At 39.9% G+C, this 16841-nt stretch overlaps 1 protein-coding gene across 2 annotated transcripts in view; it reads right to left on the minus strand.

The window, feature by feature from the left end:
* The window catches only part of LOC127435450 (CAP-Gly domain-containing linker protein 1-like), a 96927-nt gene extending 83946 nt beyond the window's left edge, over nucleotides 1-12981 (minus strand). Inside the window, exons 1-2 of one of the 2 annotated variants that reach the window (XM_051688963.1) lie at nucleotides 11712-12981; nucleotides 9514-9580 (exon numbers count right to left, since the gene is read on the minus strand). The gene's annotated coding sequence lies outside the window, so the exon portion shown is untranslated. Of the gene's footprint in view, nucleotides 1-9513; nucleotides 9982-11711 lie in introns of those variants that run through there. The other variant, XM_051688972.1, reaches the window with a different exon arrangement.
* Between the last annotated feature and the right edge of the window lie 3860 nt (nucleotides 12982-16841).

Below are 16841 nucleotides of genomic sequence, written 5' to 3' on the forward strand. Positions count from 1 at the left end.
TCAAGACATTACTGATGTGATTGTGCTGTTTTTTTACTATTTGACAAAAGTCTAGAGCAAATCTAGACAGGCCCCAATTCCAGCAGCCATCACTCCAACACCTTATCCTCGAGTAATCATGCTAAATTATACCAAACACTGCTGAAAGCTATTTGGTTTGTTAAATGAAGCTTAACATTGTTCTTGTGTTTGTTTTTGAGTTGCCACAGTATGCAATAGACTGGCATGTCTTAAGGTTAATATTAGGTCAAAAATGGCAAAAAAGAAAGCTTCCTCTAGAAACTCATCAGTCAATCATTGTTTCGAGGAATGAAGGCTATACAATGCTTGAAATTGCCAAAAAAACTGAAGATTTCATACAAAGGTGTACACTACAGTCTTCTAACAAGGACAGAAAGAGATGTGGAAGGCCAGATGTACAATTAAACAAGAGGATAAGTACATCAGAGTCTCTAGTTTGAGAAATAGATGCCTCACATGTCCTCAGCTGACAGCTTCATTGAATTCTACCCACTCAACACCAGTTTCATGTACAACAGTAAAGAGAAGACTCAGGGTGCAGGCCTTATGGGAAGAACTGCAAAGAAAAAGCCAATTTTGAAACAGACATTGGACAATAGATAATTGGAAAAGAGTGTTATGTATCTTAAACCCATTGAGCTTTCGTGGGATCAGCTAGACTGTAAGGTGCGTGAGAAGTGCCCGACAAGACAGCCACATCTATGGCAAGTGCTACAGGAAGCGTGGGGTGAAATGTCACCTGAGTATCTGGACAAACTTTTCACAATTCCTGTATAGGTCAGATGGAACCAGGGCCAGAAATCAACTTTTTAATTAAGGGGCAATATTTGATTTCCAGGGGAATTTTCTTACCTTTATAAGGGTAATTTTTTCTATTCTAACCTTATAAAATGGCCCTGTCATCCTTTTATGTTATAATTTAAACAATTCTATTTGAAAAATTGCATGTTTCAATAATTACAAAATTGCATGATCTGTACATTGCAGAATGTGCATTGTTACTGAAATAAAACCTTTTTTTCTCATTCACATATTTCCAAACATTTTGGCTATTAAATAAATTAACAGCCTACAAAAGTAATGCATCGACAGAGAGGAGATGACAGCATTTCTCCAGATTTGGAATGAGCTTAAAAAAAAACTTAGCAACTGCTTCATGCCAACTGAATAAAACAATGCAAAAATAAACATTTCACAATGAAAATTAGTCAAGAGATTTGATTCATACACTATAAGTGGTTAATGTAAAATTATTATTGTACAGTGCATCCGGAAAGTATTCACAGCGCTTCACTTTTTCCACATTTTGTTATGTTACAGCCTTATTCCAAAATGGATTAAATTCATTATTTTCCTCAAAATTCTGTAAACAATACCCCATAATGACAATGTGTAAGAAGTTTGTTTGAAATCTTTGCAAATTTATTAAAAATAAAATACGAAAAAAAAAAAAAAAAACACATGTACATAAGTATTCACAGCCTTTGCCATGACACTCATAATTGAGCTCAGGTGCATCCTGTTTCCACTGCTCATCCTTGAGATGTTTCTACAACTTGATTGGAGTCCACCTGTGGTAAATTCAGTTGATTGGACATGATTTGGAAAGGCACACACCTGTCTATATAAGGTCCCACAGTTAACAGTGCATGTCAGAGCACAAACCAAGCCATGAAGTCCAAGGAATTGTCTGTAGACCTCCGAGACAGGATTGTATCGAGGCACAGATCTAGGGAAGGGTACAGAAACATTTCTGTAGCATTGAAGGTCCCAATGAGCACAGTGGCCTCCATCATCCGTAAATGGAAGGAGTTTGGAACCACCAGGACTCTTCCTAGAGCTGGCCGCCCAGCCAAACTGAGCAATCGGCGGAGAAGGGCCTTAGTCAGGGAGGTGACCAAGAACCCAATGCTCACTCTGACAGAGCTCCAGGAGAGAGGAGAACCTTCCAGAACAACAACCATCTCTGCAGCACTTCACTTATCAGGCCTGTATGGTAGAGTGACCAGACGGAAGCCACTCCTCAGTAAAAGGCACATGACAGCCTGCCTGGAGTTTGCCAAAAGGCACCTGAAGGACTCTCAGACCATGAGAAACAAAATTCTCTGGTCTGATGAAACAAAGATTGAACTCTTTGGCCTGAATGGCAAGTGTCATGTCTGGAGGAAACCAGGCACCGCTCATCACCTGGCCATCCTTACAGTGAAGCGTGGTGGTGGCAGCATCATGCTGTGAGGATGTTTTTCAGACTAGTCAGGATCGAGGGAAAGATTAATTAATTTAATTAATTTTATTTATTTATCACACATTATACATTTGCACATATACAGCGCCCCTGGAGCAGATAGGGTCAAGGGCCTTACAGTGGCATCTAGGCGGTGCGGGGGCTTGAACCCCCGACCTTCTGATCAGTAACCCAGAGCCTTAACCGCTGAGCTACCACTGCCCCTGAAGAATGCAGCAATGTACAGAGACATCCTTGATGAAAACCTGCTCCAGAGTGCTCTGGACCTCAGACTGGGGCAAAGGGTCATTGTCCTTTTGGAGATGAACCCAAGCACACAGCCAAGATAACAAAGGAGTGGCTACGGGACAACTCTGTGAATGTCCTCGAGTGGCCCAGCCAGAGCCCAGACTTGAACCCGATTGAACATCTCTGGAGAGATCTGGAGAGACGCTCCCCATCCAACCTGATGGAGCTTGAGAGGTCCTGCAAAGAAGAATGGGAGAAACTGCCCAAAATAGGTGTGCCAAGCTTGTAGCATCATACTCAAAAAGACTTGAGGCTGTAATTGGTGCCAAAGGTGCTTCAACAAAGTATTGAGCAAAGGCAAAGTGTGAATACTTATGTACATGTGATTTTTGTTTTTTATTTTTAATAAATTTGCAAAGATTTCAAACAAACTTCTTTCATGTTGTCATTATGGGGTATTGTTTGTAGAATTTTGAGGAAAATAATGAATTTAATCCATTTTGGAATAATTCTGTAACATAACAAAATGTGGAAAAAGTGAAGCGCTGTGAATATTTTCCGGATGCACTGTAAATTACAGGAAAATTGTTGGGTTGCCTTTACTAGCATGTACTGTTCACACATAACATCAATATTTAAATTTCTGTTACAATTTCTCATTAAGGGAAATTGCTTGAGCAAAATTTACCAGTATTTTCAAAAAAGGTTGTGTTTTTTTTTTTTTTTTACAAAACTGCATTTCACACAAGCAGTGCTCATCAAGCGCACAACGGAGAACCATTTATTACACGTATTAACTATTCCAGACACAGATGGAGCTCTCTCCTGAAGCATTTGTAACTGGCAATGTGAGGCATGGGAGCCTGCAGCATTTCATTTCAGGGTACGCACAAAAGTCTGACAAAAGCATATCTAGCGGGGTCCAGGGGCATGCTCCCCAGGTGAGACACACAAACCTTTCAATTCTGGTTACTTTGAGAGAAGTATTTTCCTAATAAAGTGCTCAGTGAGTGTAAATTCAATCATACAATGATCAGGACATTATCCACAACCTTGACTGCTACATGGGAAAAGAGATCATGGTTCTTTCCAACCAAGATTAATAGAAAAACTAGCTTCATATCATGTGACCCACATTTGGATTGACCATTGTTAAGGGGTAAAATTGAAAAATTACAAATGGACCCACATTGACAGGGCTCCAGACCTGCGACTAAAATGGTAGCAAATACGACAAAAAAAATAATCGATTGCGACAACAATTTAAAAACTAGTCATCATTTGCGACAGTGTGTGCGTTCATATGTAGTTTCGTCAGATATCATCTTGTGAGATACTGAATACATCTTTAGAGCGCGCACCACCAGTGTGTCTCATGCTGCTTTTCACCCGTTCTGTTGTGATGACGAACTCGCTGCACCGCCCACAACAACAAACCCTGTGCAAAAGAGTCGTGAACAAATGACTCTTTTGAACCGGGTCTTTTTCATGAATCACCCGAAAAGAACTGAGGATTTGAACTTTGGAGCTCAGGTTAGCAGTTTGAATCAGGCACTTTCTCAGTGAATCAGACGTAGTGTCAGTGAGTTCACAACTAGGAGCGCAGACATTTCAAGGGACTTGTACACAACTATTATATAAACATTCATTGATGTGTTTTAAATGGTAGATAGCAGTTTCTTCTGATTTCTGTTTAGTCATCCAATTTTATTAATCTATTTGAACAAAGAAATTGTTAATATATTAGGAAGAAGGACATAACAGTGCACAGTTGTCTAGCAACCATGGTTGGCATGTACGCATTAGCAATCACATTTTCTCACAAAAGACGAATCAAACTTATTGTACATAAAGTACACAGTGAATATGTTATTTACTCTAAGCTTGTGCGGATCCAGCAAGCAGCAAACGTTTTACATGGCCCAGATCGCCTGTTTGGATTGTCACAGACTGACTGTCATGCAACATTCATAAATCAGAGAAACTGAGTTTTGATTCTGGCTGAATGGACGTGTCAGAGGAAGATATTTAAGGAGCGCTCGACATGAAGAAAATGCTAGATTTTCATAAGGTTCGTGAATTACATCAGGTTAAACGAGATTTATGCATATTTGCAATTTAAAAAAATTGAATATCAGCCTCTGCAAATATCAGTGGACCACTACTTAAAAATTAAGATAATTAAAAGGAAAGTTTGTTCTGAGCCAGAATCTAAAATGATATTAAGATATCTTTAATACTTAGAGTAAGGCACTCCAACTTAGGGGAAACAACACAATAAAAAGTGTTTTTTCACATTTTTGGACTCCACTGACATATAATGCAACAAGGGGTGCTGAAGTCAAGAGATTTTAGTAAAAGACCTACCTATCACAGTGTTAAAAATATATGATAAAATAATAATAATGGTGCTGACCCCTATCTAAGGTTATCTTTTTGATCCATAGATTTGCTTCAAAATCACAGCTGAAAATTGTCATTTTACATTTACATTTATGCATTTGGCAGACGCTTTTATCCAAAGCAACTTATAGTGCCCTTATTACAGGGACAATCCACCTGGAGCAACCTGGAGTTAAGTGCCTTGCTCAAGGACACAATGGTGGTGGCTGTGGAGATCGAACCAACAACCATCTGCTTACCAGTTCAGTGCTTTAATCCACTTTGTAACAAATGGGCTGATCATGGGTAAATTAATTGCTCAGTCTTGTCTCACATTGGTTGTTATGTAGGTTACATGCTGAGCCACTTGTTTTAGCCTGTTTTAATTCCCATTTTGTAATAAATTTTAAGCATATGCATAAAAGATTAAAAACATGGCTTTGGAACTAGCTGATCTAACCCAACCACATAATAAAACAGCAACACAGCCAGTAATGTAGTTAATGTGCACCAAAATGTATCAACATCTACAAGCACAAGTAGAGGCTGGAAAAGCATAACACTAAATCTTTTTGCCATTTTGAAAAGATAAAAATGTGATGGCCCTAAACCCTCACTGACATGCTTGGAGCACATCATTATATATCTGTAGTCGGAATCTGACCCAATTCTTGAGCCAATTCTTGCTCTTTGGTTGAATTTGCTGTAAATCAAAGCTTAGATTGATACCCATGTGACATGAATTAAGCCGGCACAAGCTCTTGTGTGCAGAGTATCACCAAATGCATGTGACGTACACATGTGCTGCAGACATTTTGTTTCTGCTGCAAAGCAAAGTTATCTACCAAGTTAAATTCCTCATCTACCTATCATTATAGTACTACAGAAGCAAGGAATTTTCCTTGGCACTTCTCGGAGTAACAACAACACAACACAAGACATTTTATCAAGGTTTTAATATCTTAGCTGTGCCTTCAGGCAAACTAACTATTGTTTGCCAGTATATTCACTTTAACAACGTATTATTAGACTGCTGGCACACAAGCTCTACTGAAATGTTATGAGACCAACCAATGCGTGACGTAAATAAACAGCTCTTTATCCCAATGTCTTGGTCAAGTGCTCTATTTAATCACCAACGACACAGCTGGGTAACAGTGCAGACTTCAGTTACATCCTAGATTCATTAAATAATAATAAAACAAGATCTCCTCCCTGTGAGCATGAAAAACACACAGACAAACAAGCAGGCTGAAAAACAATTTTTTATATATAGATTTAGAATGGGGACTGAACTTGACATCTTGGAGCATTCAGTATTAATCATGAAAGACTGACACAGTATGACTAGGCTACTGTACATTACATAAAAATAGATGTGAGAACAAATATCCTCAGTTCAGGACTCTTACACCTTATATTTTGTTTAACATAACTGACACTATTAAAGAGATGCCTATTAAAGAGAAAAAAGCCTCAGCCTGTTTTTGATGAAATTACACAGAATATTACTTGATTAAAAGAACTGCTTAAAGTCTCACAGATTCAAATTATGCGTTTTCATTTTTTTCTGTATTCCATGTTAAATGTTTTAATTAAATGTTACGATCAAATGGTGTTTAATCAAATTGATTCATGCCGCTTTAATCAAATAAAAATATAATAATATATATATATAATTGCAATTTTATTTTTGGTAAAATAAAATGTTGAACAACAGAGCTTCACAGTATTAATGAAAACAAAATCTGATTACCTGTGGCACAAGGCTGCTATGGCTGAATCACAACATGCTGATAATACACTCGTGTTTGTGATACCGCCTACAGGATAATAATAATAAAACAAAATAGTAATAATAATAATAAACTCAGCAAAAAATGAAACGTCCTCTCACTTTCAACTGCTTTTATTTTCAGCAAACATAACGTGTAAATATTTGTATGAACATAAAAGATTCAACAACTAAGACATAAACTGAACAAGTTTCACAGACATTTGACTAACAGAATGGAATAATGTGTCCCTGAACAGGGGGGTCAAAATCAAAAGTAACAGTCAGTATCTGGTGCGGCCACCAGCTGCATTAAGTACTGCAGTGCATCTCCTCCTCATGGACTGCACCAGATTTGCCAGTTCTTGCTGTGAGATGTTACCCCACTCTTCCACCAAGGCACTTGCAAGTTCCCAGACATTTCTGGGAGGAATGGCCCTAGCCCTCACCCTCCGATCCAACAGGTCCCAGATGTGTTCAATGGGATTGAGATCGGGCTCTTCGCTGGCCATGGCAGAACACTGACATTCCTGTCTTGCAGGAAATCACGCACAGAACAAGCAGGATGGCTGGTGGCATTGTCATGCTGGAGGGTCATGTCAGGATGAGCCTGCAGGAAGGGTATCACATGAGGGAGGAGGATGTCTTCCCTGTAACGCACAGCGTTGAGATTGCCTGCAATGACAACAAGCTCAGTCCGATGATGCTGTGACACACCGCCCCAGACCATGACGGACCCTCCACCTCCAAATCGATCCCACTCCAGAGTCCAGGCCTCGGTGTAACGCTCATTCCTTCGACGATAAACGTGAGTCTGACCATCACCCCTGGTGAGACAAAACCGTGACTTATCAGTGAAGAGCACTTTTTGCCAGTCCTGTCTGTTCCAGCGAAGCTGGGTTTGTGCCCATACCGCTGTTGCCGGTGATGTCTGGTAAGGACCTGCCTTACAACAGGCCTACAAGCCCTCAGTCCAGCCTCTCTCAACCTATTGTGGACAGTCTGAGCACTGATGGAGGGATTGTGCGTTCCTGGTGTAACTCGGGCAGTTGTTGTTGCCATCCTGTACCTGTCCCGCAGGTGTGGGACAGGTGTTGTTACATGTGCAGGTGTTGTTACATGTGGTCTGCCACTGCGAGGATGATCAGCTGTCCTTCCTGTAGCGTTGTCTTAGGTGTTTCACAGTACGGACACTGCAATTAATTGCCCTGGCCACATCTGCAGTCCTCATGCCTCCATGCAGCATGCCTAAGGCACATTCACGCAGATGAGCCGGGACCCTGGGCATCTTTCTTTTGGTGTATTTCAGAGTCAGTAGAAAGGTTTCTTTAGTGTCCTAAGTTTTTATAACTGTGACCTTAATTGCCTACCATCTGTAAGCTGTTAGTGTCTTAACGAATGTTCCACAGGTGCATGTTCATTAATTGTTTATGGTTCATTGAACAAGCATGGGAAACGTTGTTTAAATCCTTTACAATAAAGATCTGAAAAGTTATTTGGATTTTTACAAAATTATCTTTAAAATACAGTGTCCTGAAAACGTTTACAACCATTTAATATTATATAATTGTTATGAGTATTATTAGTAATTTTTGAATATATTACATTTTTATAAATTTTTCTGTCTACAATTTCACGCATCCAGTTGAATAAAGCTTTCATTTTAGCAGGACTTTTATTTTGACAGACCTTTGAGTTCTTCCTGTTTTCAATGGGTTAGTTATATCAAGCTTCCCATTAATGCTGGGATACTCCCATTGTGACACTCGAGCTGAAATCTCCGAGCTGCACCGGAGTTCATTTAAGTGTTAACAGCCGTTTATACTCTAAACATAATGCATGAAAATTAAGCACAAGTAGTGTTTGTGTGTGGGTAAAGCAGATGACAGAGCAGCACCTCTTGTTCACTCTGTAGCGTGCAACGCATGTGATTGTATATCTAATTAAATTACATTCTTCTACTGTTTAATGGTCACACTTGGCCATATCCAGAAGTTTTTTATTTTATTTTCAAATTGTCAATGATTTCATCGCAAAACTGTCACATCTTATATCACTTTGCTAATTACAGCATATTGTAATATGGTACTGAAGTCAGCAACAAGATGATATCGTACTGTTTTAATTTGTTTGGTATCGTGATACTTCGTTAGTACAGGTAAACCCACACAACCCTAAATTCTACATGAGAATTTTCACTTTTAAAGTGCTTTGGAGCAATTCAACCATGTCAAATGACTCATTTCGTTTACCTTAAAGGTGTACTCAGTAACTTTTTTGTTTGTTATTTTGGTTTCACAGTTTTCAGTTTCAGATGCCAATGTAGAAATTCACTACTCACAGTCAGTCATGATTAATAGAATCTAAGAGTGAAAGTACCCAACAACAGGGCGGTTACTGAGATTAAGCAAGCAGTATTCGGCTGATCATGTGGTCTCAACATGGCAGCCCCCATTAGGGAACCCTTTCCATGTAGAATAAAACAGCTTTTATAAGGGTACTGATATGACTAGAGTCCTCATCTCATTTGAGTGGCCATGATTTTATACATTTCAAAATCAAAATTAATTTTAAAGTAAAACTTTTTTAATGAGGCAAAAATGTCTGAGTGCACCATTAACCCAATGCTCTTTATGAGACACTGTATACAGAGACTAAAACAAAAAGGAGAAACATAAAATAAACGGCTGAGAGTATACTTCATTAGCATATTTTGAGTAAGCACAGAAGAAATTATGCAATAAAATCCTATAGAAGAAAAACAAGAATACAAACTTACATGACTTTCTCCATGACACTACCTGAATTATTACTAGAACATGTTCAGGCCTTCTTTACATTTTAGGGATGCACCGATTATTACCTGTATTGGTATCAGCTCCAATACTGACGTTTTTAACCGGATCAGGTATCCGTCCGATGAGACCGATCTAAATTTAAAACAGTGTTAGTAATGGTTGTTACTGTCAAGCTAAAAAAACTGACATAAAAGCACAATGAAAGTAGTCCATATGACTCGTGCATTTTAATCAAAGTCTCTTGAAGACATACAGTGTTTTATGACTCTCAAAAAGGCTGTGTTTAATAAGTAAATCTCTAGTTTGCAAATGCAAATTACAGAATAAATGTGTGCTGCTCTGTTGTGTCACACACTCACAGCACAAGCAGGGGCTCATGTGTTTCTAATTTTTAGTAATAATAATAGGCTAATCATAATTATAATAATTACATTAATAATAATTATTATTGTTTTTATTATTTTACAAATTACAATAATCTTTCAACTGACTGGGTTCCAAAAAAACAACTGTGTGATTGAAAAGCAGACTGATATCCTATTACAACTAAATGAACCAAAAAAAAAAAAAAATAATAAAAAAAAAAAAAAAAAAGAGAGATCAGAATCCACTGAAGTCCAGATACAAGTTGAAAAAAAAAAAAAAAAAAAAAAAATTGTAGAAAACCGGGTTCTTTTTTTTTTTTTTTTACTTAAAGTATTAGTCCAGGTTCAATAAAAGTTAAGCTCAACTGACAGCATTTGAGGCGCAATGTTGACTTATCACAAAAAATCATTTAGACTCATCCCTCCTTTTCTTTAAAAAATAATTAAAAAAAAAATCTGGGTCACATACATTGGAAGTGAATGTGGCCATTTTTTGGAGGGTTAAAAAGGCAGAAATATGAAGCTTATAATTTTTATAAAAGCAATTAAATTAATTCTTCTGTTAAAACTTGTGTATTATTTGTTTAAATAAGTTGTTGTGGTCGTTTTAGGGTTTGCTGACAATGTAGTCATGGCAACAAAGTTGTAAAATTGACTATAATTTTACACAGAAAAGGTTAGTAAGGGATTTTATCATACTAATATCTTAACGCACATATTGTTTATGTCTTGTGGCTACACTTTTGAATCAGTGAGTATTTTAATGTTTACGAATTGGCACCATTCACTTCCATTGTAAGTGCCTCACTGTAACTCCGATTTGTATTTATTTAAAGAAAATTAGGGACAAATCAAAAAGAAATTTTTTTGTGGTAATCAACATTATGCCACAAGTGCTGTCTATTGAGCTTAACTTGTATTGAACCTGGAATATTCCTTTAACTGGAATTACTGTTAATTGTGCTGCTGCACTATCCAATAGACTAGTACTAAGCAATAAAGTTTTTCTTAATAGGTTACAAATGTTTTCTCTAGACTGATTAAGGAAAAAACAACACTGGTATCGGATCGGGATCTCACATATCGGTTTTAGATCGGTAGGAGAAAAAATGTTATCGGTGCATCGTTCACCTCACGTTTGGAGAAGTGCAAAACATCAAAGTGTGTATTTATTTAAATCAATGAGACATTTTGCCGAGCCATAGATAGAAACCTGCTCTTCCTCAAAGTCCTTAAAAGACAATCTTGTCTTTTGGCATAAAACCTAATCACATTTCAAAATTTGAGCCGATTTATATATTGACCAATTATCAAGCCTGTTTAGGAATTTTAACCAAAACAGTTAGAACGTGATATATTTGACAAAACTTACAAATAAATAGTTTTAGAAAACAAACGCTGAAACTTGAGTCTAAATGCGTAGCTGATATGAGTTAGGTTCCCAGACCGTTTTAAAAAGTTAGAACCTGGCAAACTAAACCATAACGTCACAAAGTTGCTTAACCTACGCAATAATATTTTACTTCAGAGCAGTACACGTTAGTTCAACAGCCGCAATAAACATGGAGAAAGTTCACAAGTCCGAATGACGACTTTACGCAATGTCAACCAAAACAGAGAGCTGCAGGTCAAGAAACCCGTACTACTATACAACAACACACATCCACAATCCACGTATTCTGATCGATACAACGCTTTCTGTTTACAATCACCAGAAGCTAATGAGGGCTCACGTACAATCGGGAGGAGTTATTAATATGAGAGGTTTGAGGTTACTGGCGAGGGCCGAGGCACAACCTGTAATTCTGACTTAACTTACATCGCGGGTAAAAAGCGGTTTCCTAGAGATCCACGCCACACACGGAACAGAACATGTACTCCGCTAATCGTTTTCTCACCTGCTGTCTCCAACCATGCAGTGCTCTGAAAAACAAAGAGATGAATTCCACAGAATTCTCTTTAATACATATGGCTTGACTGCCGCGTGGGTTTAGGTTAAAGATTTAACCGGGTGCGTTGAAGCACCCCTTCAGCAGTGACACGAGTGGCGTAATGACGTCTCTCATTCTACTCAGCATCTGCCCCGCCTAAGGACCACGGGAGCCCTAAGGAGGCGGGAACATGAAAAAGCAAACGTGGACCCACTCGTCTGAGACCGATTTAGTTTGATTCGATAAGACTATGAGCGTCTCTGCGTTCTGAAACACATTGGGGTACAATACAATTCCTCGTTACATGAGGACCGCAAAACTGTATAATCTAGTTGTTTCATTCAAAGCTTTCATGTCTCATATATCCCCCTGCCTGTAGTCTCTTTCTTCTCAAATCATACAGTAATTTCAACTTTCATTTATTTAAAAGTATGTAAAAGTATTCCATGTCGTTCCAAACCTGTATGACTTCCTTTATATCATGGAATACAAAAGGAGAAATTTTCTTGTTTGTAAATGTTTCCATGCAATAGAACAGCGGTCACCAATTAGCCTAGCGGACCACGGTTCGGGACTGGACCCCGGCTTGGTTTCACTCAGACCACGAAGCATCATGACAACGGTTTACAGTTTAAGTGAGCAACGTGTCAAAACTACGGAGAATTAATATTTTTCTCTACCGCCGAACGCGCTTCATTCCCGCATCCCGCTCCGCGCGCGTTGCCTCTCTCTTCCTGCCATAGACATAAGGTACCTCCTGATATGTAGAGTTGCAGGCGCGGTTATTTTAACAACAGTAGCGTAGACACGGTGAGCAGCAATATAGATGGATACTAACATCTTTCGCCTAAACACGTTGCAGAAAACAAGAATGAAGCAAAGTGAAACTATCTTCATCAGTCTGATATAATACTCCTATGGTTCAGCTAAGGCAGGTCTGTGTCAGGACAAGTTAACGTGGCGCCTTTAGACAATAACGTTTTTCCCCGTCTCAATTTAGCTTCATTAATCAGCATGTTACTAGCCTCTGATAATAAACAAACTGATTTTTCTTCCAATTTTGTGCAAATTAATCAAAGATGTCATCGTCTCTGACATGGATAAAGACAACCAAAACTTTGAAATGACTAGTTATCCTAGTAGAGTTCTCTGCTGTTGAGAACGTTTCCATTATTTCTTAGTCGGCCTATTTATACCTACAGCCTATATACAGTGCATCTGGAAAGTACACACAGCGCTTCACTTTTTCCACATTTTGTTTTGTTACAGCCTTATTCAAAAATGGATTAAATTCATTATTTTCCTCAAAATTCTGCAAACAATACCCCATAATGACAATGTGTAAGAAGTTTGTTTGAAATCTTTGCAAATTTATTAAAAATAAAATACGAAAAAAATCACATGTACATAAGTATTCACAGCCTTTGCCATGACACTCAAAATTGAGCTCAGGTGCATCCTGTTTCCACTGATCATCCTTGAGATGTTTCTACAAATTGATTGGAGTCCACCTGTGGTAAATTCAGTTGATTGGACATGATTTGGAAAGGCACACACCTGTCTATATAAGGTCCCACAGTTAACAGTGCATGTCAGAGCCCAAACCAAGCCATGAAGTCCAAGGAATTATCTGTAGACCTCCGAGACAGGATTGTATTGAGGCACAGATCTGGGGAAGGGTACAGAAAAAAGTCTGCAGCATTGAAGGTCCCAATGAGCACAGTGGCCTCCATCATCCATAAATGGAAGAAGTTTGGAACCACCAGGACTCTTCCTAGAGCTGGCCGCCCGGCCAAACTGAGCGATCGGGGGAGAAGGGCCTTAGTCAGGGAGGTGACCAAGAACCCGATGGTCACTCTGACAGAGCTCCAGCATTTCTCTGTGGAGAGGGGAGAACCTTCCAGAAGAACAACCATCTCTGCAGCATTCCACCAATCAGGCCTGTATGGTAGAGTGGCCAGACGGAAGCCACTCCTCAGTAAAAGGCACATGACCGCCCGCCTGGAGTTTGCCAAAAGGCACCTGAAGGACTCTCAGAAACAAAGATTGAACTCTTTGGCCTGAATGGCAAGCGTCATGTCTGGAGGAAACCAGGCACCGCTCATCACCTGGCCAATACCATCCCTACAGTGAAGCATGGTGGTGGCAGCATCATGCTGTGGGAATGTTTTTCAGTGGCAGGAACTGGGAGACTAGTCAGGATCGAGGGAAAGATGAATGCAGCAATGTACAGAGACATCCTTGATGAAAACCTGCTCCAGAGCGCTCTGGACCTCAGACTGGGGCGAAGAGTCGTTGTCCTGTTGAAAGATGACCCTAAGCACACAGCCAAGATAACAAAGGAGTGGCTATGGGACAACTCTGTGAATGTCCTTGAGTGGCCCAGCCAGAGCCCAGACTTGAACCCGATTGAACATCTCTGGAGAGATCTGACAATGGCTGTGCACCGACACTCCCCATCCAACCTGATGGAGCTTGAGAGGTCCTGCAAAGAAGAATGGGAGAAACTGCCCCAAAATAGGTGTGCCAAGCTTGTAGCATCATACTCAAAGACTTGAGGCTGTAATTGGTGCCAAAGGTGCCTCAACAAAGTATTGAGCAAAGGCTGTGAATACTTATGTACATGTGTTTTTTTTTTTTTATTTATTTTTTTTATAAATTTGAAAAGACTTCAAACAAACTTCTTTCATGTTGTCATTATGGGGTACTGTTTGTAGAATTGAGGAAAATAATGAATTTAATCCATTTTGGAATAAGGCTGTAACATAACAAAATGTGGAAAAAGTGAAGTGCTGTGAATACTTTCCGGATGCACTGTAGGCTATCTATATATGGCAAACAGTATTTTTATGCTGCACTGTTATGTAAAATGTTTGTGTTAGTAGATTGTCACTTTAAGGAATATATAAAAATAGTCCATTCAAACTTAAACTATACATTTTCTTTCAGGGGACACCCCTGAACCCCCATACAGTATTTTTTGACCAATCAAAAGGCCTACTATGTCCCATACATATGTAGGTATTTATTCTGAATGTAAAAAAGATATTCAAACACAAAAACTGGACTGCTGTCATTCAGCTTAAAAACCAACTGTTGATCTCTTCATTTCCAGTTGCCCTCGACTGATAAACTCTTAAATATTTGAATCTTTTTGTAGAAAAGATTCCTCAGACCCCAACACTTATAAAAATTGGTAAATCAATAGTCCTTTTTTACTAAAAATTCTCCTCCCTGCTCAATCTCCACTTCACATTCTTCTTCTTCTAGTGTTTTTGGTAATTCACATTCTTCATGCATGAAACCTCTCTACAATAATGCCAATATTGTAGAGATTTGGTGTTTGAGCCCCGCCTGTTTTGGGGCGAAACTGTCCGCTATAAAAACAAGTGCACATCCTCAGAATTCCTGACTGAGAACAAGGAGTGCATCGCTCGTGCCTCAAGAACACTGAGTCTTGTAGTGCGGCTAGCATTTGCATTGTCTCGTTCCCTTTGTCTCAGGGAACAAAGGTTAGGTACGTAACTGAGCTGTTCCCTTACGACTCAGTACAACTGACATTGCGTTTATTATGGCTTTTGAAAAACCGGGGCCAAACTCCAGACATGAATTTCAATTGATAGTGCATGCAGGTCACTGACCCGCTTTACTGAGGCCAGAGCTAGCGGAGAGCATGCGCAAATCAACAGAGTCCAAAGGCTCGAAGGGGGGCCCTGCGAGAGCTTTTAGGGCTAAAGTCCCAAGTCGGGACTGTAGCCGGGCAAAGTGGGTTTAATCGTCTTGCTCCTTTAAGGAACTTTATGATTAAATCATGCTTGCCTATAGAGGTGCCGGCTTCATGTTCATGATACACAGATATAGTTGCCACATCCGCTTTGAGCGCTGAAGGAGTCCTGCGTCTAATCGCTCTTGAAGAAATACGAGAATTTCATGTATGGGTCAGTTTACTGGGTCTTTGCCATGTGAGAGACACCAATCAGCGAACACCTTCCATTTTAGCACAGAGGCGTCTCGTGGACACCGCTCTGGCCTGTAAAATGGTGTTCATGACTGAATGTGTCAGTTCTGGCACGTTTAGCATGCTCCGTTCAGGGGATACACATGCCGGTTCCACAGCTGGGGATGCCAGATTGTGCCTTGCGCCTGAGTGAGGAGATCCCTCCTCAGCGGTATTTCCCATGGCGAGCTGTACAGCATCTCTATCATTTCCGGGAACCATAGCTGGTTGGGCCATTTCGGTGCAACCAATAGAATCGCTTCCTTGTCCTCTCAGACTTTGCATATGACAGAGTGAATCAGGCATACCAGGGGAAACGCATATTTGTGTTTCGCCGGCCATTTGTGTGCCATTGCGTCCGCTCCCATCAGGGCTTGTGACTTCGAGTACAAGAGAGGACAGTGGGCATTCTCCACTGAGGCAAGTAGACTGATTTCTGCTTTGCCGAATATTTCCCAAATCCTCAATACAGATTGAGGATGAAGTCTCCACTCGCCCGACTGAGACAGATACTGTAGAATGGCCTGAACACGCTCGTTTGTGAGGTGTGCGCACCCGCTCGTGGAGTCGAAGCGTACTCCCAAAAAGGAGGTTTGTTGGCTGGGGGAGAGCGTGCTCTTTGCCCAGTTCACATTGAGGCCCAAGCTGTTTAGATACTGAAGCAGTAAGTCTCTGTGCTCGCATAACAGAGCCTCTGATTGCGCCAGTAACGGCCAATCGTAGAGGTAGTTCAAGATGCGCATGCTGCTGAGTCTCAGAGGCACTTTGTGAATGTGCGAGGAGCCAGAGACAGTCCGAAGGGCAGGACTTTGAATTGATATGCTGTTCCCTCGAATGTGACTCTCAAAAACATCCTGTGACGTCGTACAATTTGGATGAAAGTACGCATCCTTCAGATCTATCGACGCAAACCAATCATGTGGACTTACATATGATAAGATGCGTTTGAGTAATCATTTTGAATGGGCGCTTTGAGTGCGTGATTTAAATGTCTCGGATCCAAGATCTGCAAAGCCCACCATCTTACTTTGGGACAAGAAAATAACAGCTGTAAAACCCTTTTTGGGCTTACAATTTAGCACAATCTCTACCGCGCTTTT

The sequence above is a fragment of the Myxocyprinus asiaticus genome, chromosome 4, assembly GCF_019703515.2.
Source record: "Myxocyprinus asiaticus isolate MX2 ecotype Aquarium Trade chromosome 4, UBuf_Myxa_2, whole genome shotgun sequence".
Lineage (NCBI taxonomy): Eukaryota > Metazoa > Chordata > Actinopteri > Cypriniformes > Catostomidae > Myxocyprinus > Myxocyprinus asiaticus.